At 42.6% G+C, this 9255-nt stretch overlaps 1 pseudogene; it reads right to left on the bottom strand.

Moving 5' to 3' along the window:
- Positions 1-1097: 1097 nt before the first annotated feature.
- LOC119731625 lies at positions 1098-8460 on the bottom strand (annotated as a pseudogene).
- Between the last annotated feature and the right edge of the window lie 795 nt (positions 8461-9255).

Raw genomic sequence — 9255 nt, 5'->3', positions numbered from 1 at the left:
TTTTCAAGCACGCACACACGTACACTAGCATATCTACAAGTTAGTTGCATTTTCAGCACTGTTGGGTGACTTAGAAATCTCCATACCCAGTGCTGTCCAACTTATGAATTATTAAAAAGGGGAAAGTGGGACGTTCAGGGGCGACGTTGCGGGACGGTGGGTAGGGTGGGGGGGGGGGGGGGTAACTGTCCAATAATGGTTATCAGCACAAAAATCTTGAACCTCCAATCGGTGAAGTTGTGGCGACTAGAGTCGCTATATATTCAAGCAAACAAGCCAAGCAATTCTCCTCAAGAAATTATTAATTATCACGATCATCGCCAGAAGGGGTGTGTCGAGGTCCCAACCATGACCCAAAATCTTTCATTGTTTTTGTCTTCAAGTTATTCCATTATCATGAAAAGCGCCCACGCCCAATATCAAATGGTGTCATCAAGTGCCGTCCGCATTGAAAAGCGCCCTCTGTTGTCACAAATTGTCCACCTCCACGATGTTAACCTTTGAGTAGTCGATGAAAAATCCTCATTTTTTTTGTTACATAATAACAGAAAAATTACAATATTTTATAAAAACCATGACAAAAGTGTCAGACATTCCTTTAACCTTAGATTCTTTAATAATATATTGTGGAAAAATGAAAAGAGTAAACATTAAAGCGAAAGGGAGAACTTAAACTGAACTTGGGGGGGGGGGGGTGACGCAAACGATAGAAAAGGACCGGTGCGTTTGCTACTCCCACGTGTCTCAAATTAATGTCTCCCATTACAGCCACCCCCCCCTCCAAAAACTTATACACGACTTTTAATAAGCAGTTGAGCCTACGGTAATTAAATTAATGACTTTTCAATATTGCCTGTTTTTTTTTTACCCTTCACCCGAAGTAATTTTTATCAACACTGTATACACATAAGTTGTCCCAAATGATTGTGGCAACAAAATTACTCGAGTGGGACTCGAACCCACCGACGACCTCCTGCTTAATAGTGCAGACGACTAACCGCCGAGCTTGTGCTGGGGTCAGCGATGTTAATTCGATTCAATCTTATTTCAAACCACATGTATATAAAGGTTAATATTTCAATTCTACAAAGACTTGGTAGTTTTGCATCATTTTGCTATCCTTCATCAACCTTCGTCTAGTACTTGATGTAGCCCAGTGTTCTATTATTTTATTCCATTAAGTTTCTGACGGCAAGAAAACAAAATTACGGACTATCCAAACATTGTCCTCTACCCTTGAACGAGGCTGAGGTGTATGTTCTAAAGCTGCTCGTGCGGCTTGAGCCGAATCGGCGGGGCTAGGGCCTCGGTGGTTGGGTACGTTTCAGTTTCCGGAGCTCCTCGCTAAGCTCACCAACCTGTCGTATAAGCTGGACCTTGTCTTCGTTGAGTGCGCTTCTGTCCTTCCGGAGTCCTTGGATAAGATCCTGTAATTGTGCTTCTTGTTTGTCTCTCGTTATGTCTTTGGACGAGTGTTCCTTCTTGAGTTGGTCCAACTGTTGCAAGAGGTTTGCCTTGTCGTCGTTGAGTTCCCGAAGCCTGTTTGTAAGGTCAGTGTTGTCTTGTCTTAAGTCTCCGATGACACCTTGCAGCGTTGCTTCCTGCTGGTCTTTTATGGACTCCTTTGCCAAGTGTTCCTGTTTGAGTTCATCGATCTCTTGTTTGAAGTCAGTTTTCTCTTCCATGAGTCCCCGCATAGTGTCTTTGAGGACGAGCCTGTCTTGTCGGAATCCGCGGATATGATCTTGCAACTCTGCCTCTTGCTTGTCTCTCCTCGCTTCCTTTGCCAAGTGGTCCCGCTTGAGTTCACCTATTTGTTGTGAGAGATCTGCTTTGTCTTCCTTGAGGCCCTGGATTTTCCCCATGAGGTCTGTCTTGGCTTGTTGGAGTTCTCGTATAGCGTCCTTTAACTCTTTCTTCTGCTGGTTTCTCGTCAACTCCTTGGCTGAGTGGTCCTTCTTCAGCTCGTTGAGCTCTCGTAAGAGCTCAGTTTTGTCTTCCTCTAGTCCCTGAAGTGTGTCTCTGAGGACAGTCTTGTCTTGTCGAAGACCTTCTAAGACATTCTTCAACTCTTCCTCCTGCCTGTCTCTCATAAACTCCTTCGATGCGTGGTCCCTTTCTAGTTCGTCGATTTGATGTAATAGCTCAGCCTGGTCTTCCTCCAGTACCTGAAGTGTGTCTGTAAGAACTTTCTTGTCTTCCTCAAACCCTTTGATGACATCCTGTAACTCTGCCTCTTTCTGATCTCTCGTCATCTCCTTAGCCATGTGCTCAGTCTTGAGTTCGTCCATCTTTTGTAAGATTTCTTCTTTGTCGTCACTGACTCCCTGAAGTGTGTCTGCGACGATAGTTTTGTCTCTTTGGAGGTCTTGGATTATGTCCTGCAAATCCGCCTCCTTCAGCTCTCTAACCAACTCCTTCGCTGAGTGGTCCCTCTTTAGTTCTTCGATTTTTTCAAGAGATCTGCTTTGTCTTCCTCCAGTCCCTGAAGTGTGTTTGTCAGGGAGTCCCTCTCTACTCTGATTCCTCTTATGACATCCTGCAGCTCTTCCTCCTGCTGGTCTCTGGCCTTCTCCTTCGCTGAGTGGTCCTTCCCAAGTTCGTCAATTTCTCGTAGGAGCTCAGCTTGGTCTTCCTTGAGTCTCTGGAGTGTCTCTGTGAGGTCCGTCTTGTCTTGTTCCAGTCCATGGATGATGTCCAGCAACTCGTCCTCGTGCTGGTCTCTCGACATCTCCTTTGCCAAGTGCTCAGTCTTGAGTTCGTCCATCTGTCTTACGATGTCGTCTTTATCATCACTTACTCCCTGAAGTGTGTCTTTGACGACAGTCTTGTCTCTTTGGAGATCTTGGATGATGTCCCGCAATTCAGCTTCCGTCTTCTCTCTCATCATCTCCTTCGCCGAATGGTCCCTCTTGAGCTCGTCTATCTGCTTCAGGAGGTCAGCTTTGTCTGCCTCCAGTCCCTGAAGTGTTATTCAGGGAGTCTCTCTCTTCTCCGAGTCTTCGAATGACCTCCTGTAGCTCTTCCTCTTTCTCTGAGTGGTCGCTCTTGAGTTTGTCAAATTGTTGTAAGAGCTCAGCATGGTCTTTCTTGAGTCTCTGAAGTGTATCTGAGAGTGCAGCCTTGTCTTGTTGGAGTCCTTGGATGATTTCCTTTAACTCTTTTTCCTGCTGGTCACTCCTCATCTCCTTCGACGAGAGGTCTCTTTTGAGTTGGTCATTCACTTGTAAGAGATCGTCTTTGTCTTTACCGAGACTTTGCAGTTTGTCTGCGAGGGTAGTCTTGTCTTGTTCAAGTTCTCGGATCATAGCCTGCATTGCCTTTACCGACGCATCCCTCTTGAGAATCTCATTCTCAGCTAGGAGTGCAGCTACGATTTGTTCTAGCTCCGAGGAGTGCTTCTCCCTGTGATTCAATTCATCGGTCTGCTCCTTGTGAAGATTATCTGTTTGTTGATGAAGGATACCCAGGGTGTCGTCAGCATAGACGATTCGTCGACAAGATTCATCGCCCTCTCTTTCACTGGATCCAGATCGTACAGTCTCGTGTTGATATGGTTTGACTTGTCGTTCGAAATGCCGATTGTCCGAATTATTGAGGCAAGTCGGTCCTGAACACCAAACCTAAATTGAAAAACCAAAGCATAACCATTATGAAAAGATTAATAAAAAAACGAACAGGATAATATTAATCCAGAAGGAAAGTTGAATCTTTACCGTAAACGTCGATGGTTGGTAAGAGATCTTGAATAACCAAGGGGATTGATAAAATAAAATAAAAGGGTACTGTTGTTTCGAGAAGAGGGCACAATTTTGTCAAAATGCTCTGACCGATTTCCAGAGCAATAGGATTGTCCAAGAACCCTTGTAACCATTGGAAATTAATTATACTCTGATCCCTCTAAACCACGCCCTACAAGTACTCTTTACAATTCAAACCTTAATATTATATAGACCTCAATTATATTTCTTCAAGACTTACTTAAAGGCAAGGATGTCATTCCTGAGTGTCTGCAAGTCTCGTGGCCGCACACCCTCCGAGTTCTGGGACTCAACCGACAGATGGGCCTGGATGTACCGACTACGGACCAGCTTCAACACTCGCTGTGATTTTGAGGGTGACAAGTATAAAAAAAAAAAAGAGATCAAGGATCAAGGAAAAACCCAGGATTGAACAAATAGTACAGGAGATTGGTGATAATTGTTCAGTTTGATGAAGAAGGCATGACATTGGCACACAGTCAGAGTATATCATGGAAAAGATATTTGGCTTGAGGGCCATCGCCGATTTGTCCGTTGGAAAAAAAAAATCATAGAATAACAAGACATTTTCAAACTTTTCAAAATGGCGGCCATTGCATGTTATTATATGCTATATTGTTAGGACAAATCTGCGATGACCCTATTGGAAAATATCTTGTCGATGACATACCGGTACTCTGACTGTGTGCCACATTTCATGCTATTATCATCAAATGAACAATTCCATCATATTGTGCACCAATCTGCCTGACTAAAACAGGACCGAGTAGTGCAGCCAAGCTTACAAATAAAGTGATGCAACCGATCTCAGCAGAATAAAATTCAGGGAAAGGTCTTGTTTAATTTGAAGATCCATTTTGACCACAAACTGATAAATTGGTAGCTTGTAATTAATGGTTACCTTGTAATCCTGAAGTTCGCTGTCCTGGTGCATTCTTTTCTGTAACGAAAAGGGCTGCAGACGGTAAATTCAAATTAATGGATACAATTGATGTGCACGACGGAATACCCTAATGTTGTAGGATTGTAACTCAACATTAGTAATATTTTTTGACTGTACGAACCCTGAATCTGAAATGTCGACCATAATTGGATATTTGATAATCGAGAATTCGGACTACTCACTTTCCCATTCAGAAAACGAGATGGTTTTGATGAAGACGTAGTTATGCACGGAGTCAGTTGCTTAAAAATAATAGTAGTGACACTTACCCAACCACTGTCGCGTCGTCTGCCACATGTTGAGCATTTGCAGATGTATTTAAAGAGATGGCACAGTGTCTTGACTGATGGGATTAAGTTGAAGGGGGGCGGGAGTGTTCCCACGGGGCGAAGGTAGGAGGCCCATACTGCAGCACGGTGAAACTTCCACTCCGTGTCGGCGTTTTCCTGCCGTCAGATAAAATAAAATTTAGTTTAAAAGAAGTTCTTGTCCAGGTGGCTACAGTTGAGTAACTACTGCAACTTTGTTATTAATGTGTTGCAGTTGAAGTCCTAAAGCAGTGTAGAGACACAGGTGGGTTTTTTTACATGCTCAATAGGGGAGTCAGGTTATTGGCGCAGTGGTTACGGTCTTCACCTTCTGGTCCACATGTGGATTGGGTTTTCAGTTCTAACTGATTCCGTGGGTTTTCCCCAGAATGTTCTTTGGTTTTCCTCCCACCTTTAAAACTGTTATTTCTTTTCATTGTCTTTTCTCTATACAGGTTTCTTCAGGCTTTCGAACAATAGTGCCTAAGGCACTTTTAGAGAATCCTTGGTTTCATTCCCAGAAATAAATAAAATAAATACTACAAAGTTTCACAGATGATCGGTGCTCTTGAAATTCTTTACTTTTGATCAGATGCATCTTACCTCCGTAAGATTGTAGGTGTTGGACAGCATACCGATGAGGGCGTTCAGTAGGACCACAACGGCAAAGATCAAGTAGCAGACAAACAGAAATGTTCCCACGGTCTCAGCAACCGAGTGCTTCCCAGTCAACTCAAGTCCCCTGGGCCCCACGAAACCATACAGGGCCCAGTACAGATCTTTCACGCTGACGAAGAATCTGTGACAAATCAAGATTATTATTCAGTCAAACTAACCGTTATGTTCAAAAGACTGAGAAAGGTAGATATACTGTATTAGTCAGAGTTTTGAACCCCTAGGAAATCATCTCATTGTGATCGTCAATCACAAGTCAATCACTTGTCAAAAGGCATGTCAAAATCCCCATCAAATCACAAGCTATTCAAGTTGCGATAATGGTTTTCTTTTGCCACTAGTTATTCGCTGGTAAGGGTACAGTAACCGTTATGAGAAAGAAGTTTGACTTGACTTTTGATTAACTTGTGATTTCACTTGTGGGGATTTTGACTATAACTCCATAAAGCATTATCTCTAAGAGATCAAGAACTTCTTAGTGGGATTATATGAATGTAAGAAATACAACTGCCAGGAACTCTATAGCTTTCTGTTCCCGAGTCAACAAGTACCTCCCTTTCACTGAAAGAAGCATCATTCAGTTAGAAAAATGGTTTATCTGTTGTTAAGACCATCCTCCTATCTCCTGTTCAGGGATCCTTTATGGAAGCCCTCAAGCCTGTTATCAATAGAGAGTGCTAACTATACTTACGTTGAAAACCCCACAAGTAACTGGCAGCTTCCCGGCTCCTCCCCCTGCTGGATGCAAGCTCGCATAACCGACTGACCGGCAGAGTAGAAGTTCTGGAACAGACCGATGGCGAAGGCAAACCAAATGATCAAGAAGATGCCGCAGAACTTCAGGATGTCACCCATCATTTCACCCAGGGAGATACGCAAGTGGCCAACAGTGTCGCTGACTAGGAGGAGATTCAACAGGCGTAAGACTGACACCGTGATGGCGACGCCAAACAGTGTTCTGGCAACAACCAGCGGCTCGTACTGATCGTGCTCGATCGTCTCCTGCAACGAGAGCGGCAATATATCCAATCCTTGTATCGTAGAGTTCCGGAGTCGACAGTCATTAGATAGCACCTCCATGATGTCATCATTCACTCCTGCAAGGGTGGTATCATTTAACCTTCCCCTTAGAGAGTCAGTAGCCTCCATAACCTGATTTCGCAGGTTGGGGAGTGTGTTGTTGAGTGTTTTGTCGAGTTTAATGACATCGGGAGAGGTCTGGAAACAGATACCAAGAAAAGAGCGCTTTAAGAACATGATTACGATAGTAAGACAAGATAAAAACTACATAACAAAGAAAAGTATTATCATGCAGGCATTCAACTGGGAAGTAACAAAACAAAGACGGGAATTCCAAGCTTTACATGACTGTAGACAACGTTTTTCATTTGTTTTTAATGCCATAAGTGTAAAGTGACAAACGAGGAATTCAGCTGATTCGAGGAAAGATTATCTTTAACTTGCTTTAGTTCAAACCACAATTACCAATCATTGTAGCATGAAAGAGAGTGTAGCTCTTATATTCAGTCATATGTTTTAGGTAAGGGGAAATCAGATTGAGTTTGGAGCTTTTTTGTCACAGAGGATACCCCAGGGTTTGTATGACTTTAATATGCACTTTTTACTTGCTTGCCCTTAAATATGCACTTTGTAACTCATTGGACCACAACAACGTTAATTGTTCCTCGTTATGGGTAGTCAGTCATCAAAAACCTATCCATTTGCGTTGTTCACACAACGCATCGTTGATCCTTAGAAAAAAATATTAACTCTGCCTTGCGTACAAGGACAACGACAGTTAACCTATACCAGAAAAAAAAAACATGTTGACACACATCATTCATTTTAAAAAAGTACGTAGACCCCACAGGTATGTGACATGGATGGGGGTTTCTAAAAACAACACAAAAGAGTCCTATTGGTGAAAAAAAAGTGCAGAAAAAAGCTGTCATGCATTAGCAAGTAAAGCTTTTTTTCTGTTTTATAATTTCAGAAATCTTACTTCGACTCTGCCAGTCCAGTGCAGGCAGAATACCACGACACACAATGCTATGATGACAATCTCGTGGAGGTTCATGTTATCGGATAGGTACTTATTGCGTCCGTACCTCCGAAAGATCTTAAAATGCGACCATGCCAAACCTGAAATAAAACCAGTGGTACACTGATGTTAATAATTCATTCAGGCAAAAATACGGTATTTCCCCTTCTCTGTAGTGTTGAAGCGAAGGCAATAAAACTACTTATACACAAGTCCTCAAAATTCATCCAAGTCATCCAATGCATTTAGTATGTCCACTTCCCAATGTTGAAGGAGAGTCCATCACAAGTACCCTCAAAGGTCCTCAAAAGTTCATCACCATTCATTCAGTCCCTAGTCAATTCGAATGTGATAACGTCATTGCTTTATTTCTGTTGAACAATTGACAGGAATTGGGAATTTCACTTGTGACGGACTCGACTAAAATACAGTTTTTGAACATTTATTTCATGTTGGTAAAGACATATTCACTAATAACCAGAAGGTCATAATAGTTGAATGATTAAGTTACAATTATCCTGCGTAAAATCTGCTATAGTTACCGATAAACCTCGACCCGCTCTTAATATCAGCTTTTTAAGCGAAAAGTTCAACCACGTACCGACTATCCAAATCAAGATGAACCAATAAAGCACCTCCACACTCCGTGGGTAGCTGTGTCGATCTAACGCGTTGATCACTACGATAAAAACGAGGAACGTAAAGCCAGAGCCAGCCTTCATCATCATCATGACATATCTGCCAAATAAGATTTAAATTGTCACGACACTTCAAGACAAAGTAACAAATACCTCGGAGTTCAAACTAAAAATCATCTAAACGTTGAATGCAAAGGGCCAGGGGTACATTATTTTTATACACGCGGTTATCGTCAGTGGGCTGCGCTCTATAAAATTTTACTCCGGTGATGATCACAAGACAAGAGCCAATGTGATACGCTCGCGCACGTCCCATGCCCATCTCCGAAGTTAGTGCTTTTGGTCAGGAGAATTAAAACAGAAAATTCGACACATGGCTGCCAGGAAACATGTTGTAGCAGTGACGTAACATGTGACGTAACACGTGACGTAACATGACGTAACACTTACGGAAGCCTTGCGAAGGAAACACTCTGCGCACGGGAACAAATAAGTACAGAAGGCATATGATTGGATAGCCCAAGACGACCAGAAACGTCAGGAGAACTTGATACCAAATCCCTCGCTCGTTCCAGTCAAGAAGATTTCTGTAGAACTGGACAATGATGGCCTTCTGGGAATGGGGGTGAGCTATGAACTGTGTTTTGAAAAAGAAAAGAGAAACTTAGACAATACATTATTGAGAGAAGTAGAACGAGACTATAGGCGTGCCTTCTAGAGCTGATCGAACCTAAAAGTCGTAGGTTAGGACATTAACATACTAAGTGACCAAGTCAGTCAGTCAGTCAGTGGCTCAGTAAATAAGAAGATAACAGACTGGCCCTTTGGGTTCAGCAAAAACAAAACACAAATGTCAAACTTTCACTCTCAATGAAAAATCCTTATGTAA

Source organism: Patiria miniata, unplaced genomic scaffold, assembly GCF_015706575.1.
Source record: "Patiria miniata isolate m_02_andy unplaced genomic scaffold, ASM1570657v1 HiC_scaffold_24, whole genome shotgun sequence".
Taxonomy (NCBI): Eukaryota; Metazoa; Echinodermata; class Asteroidea; order Valvatida; family Asterinidae; genus Patiria; species Patiria miniata.
The sequence above is the reverse complement of the archived record's forward strand: the minus strand, read 5'-3'. Positions and strand labels throughout refer to the sequence as shown.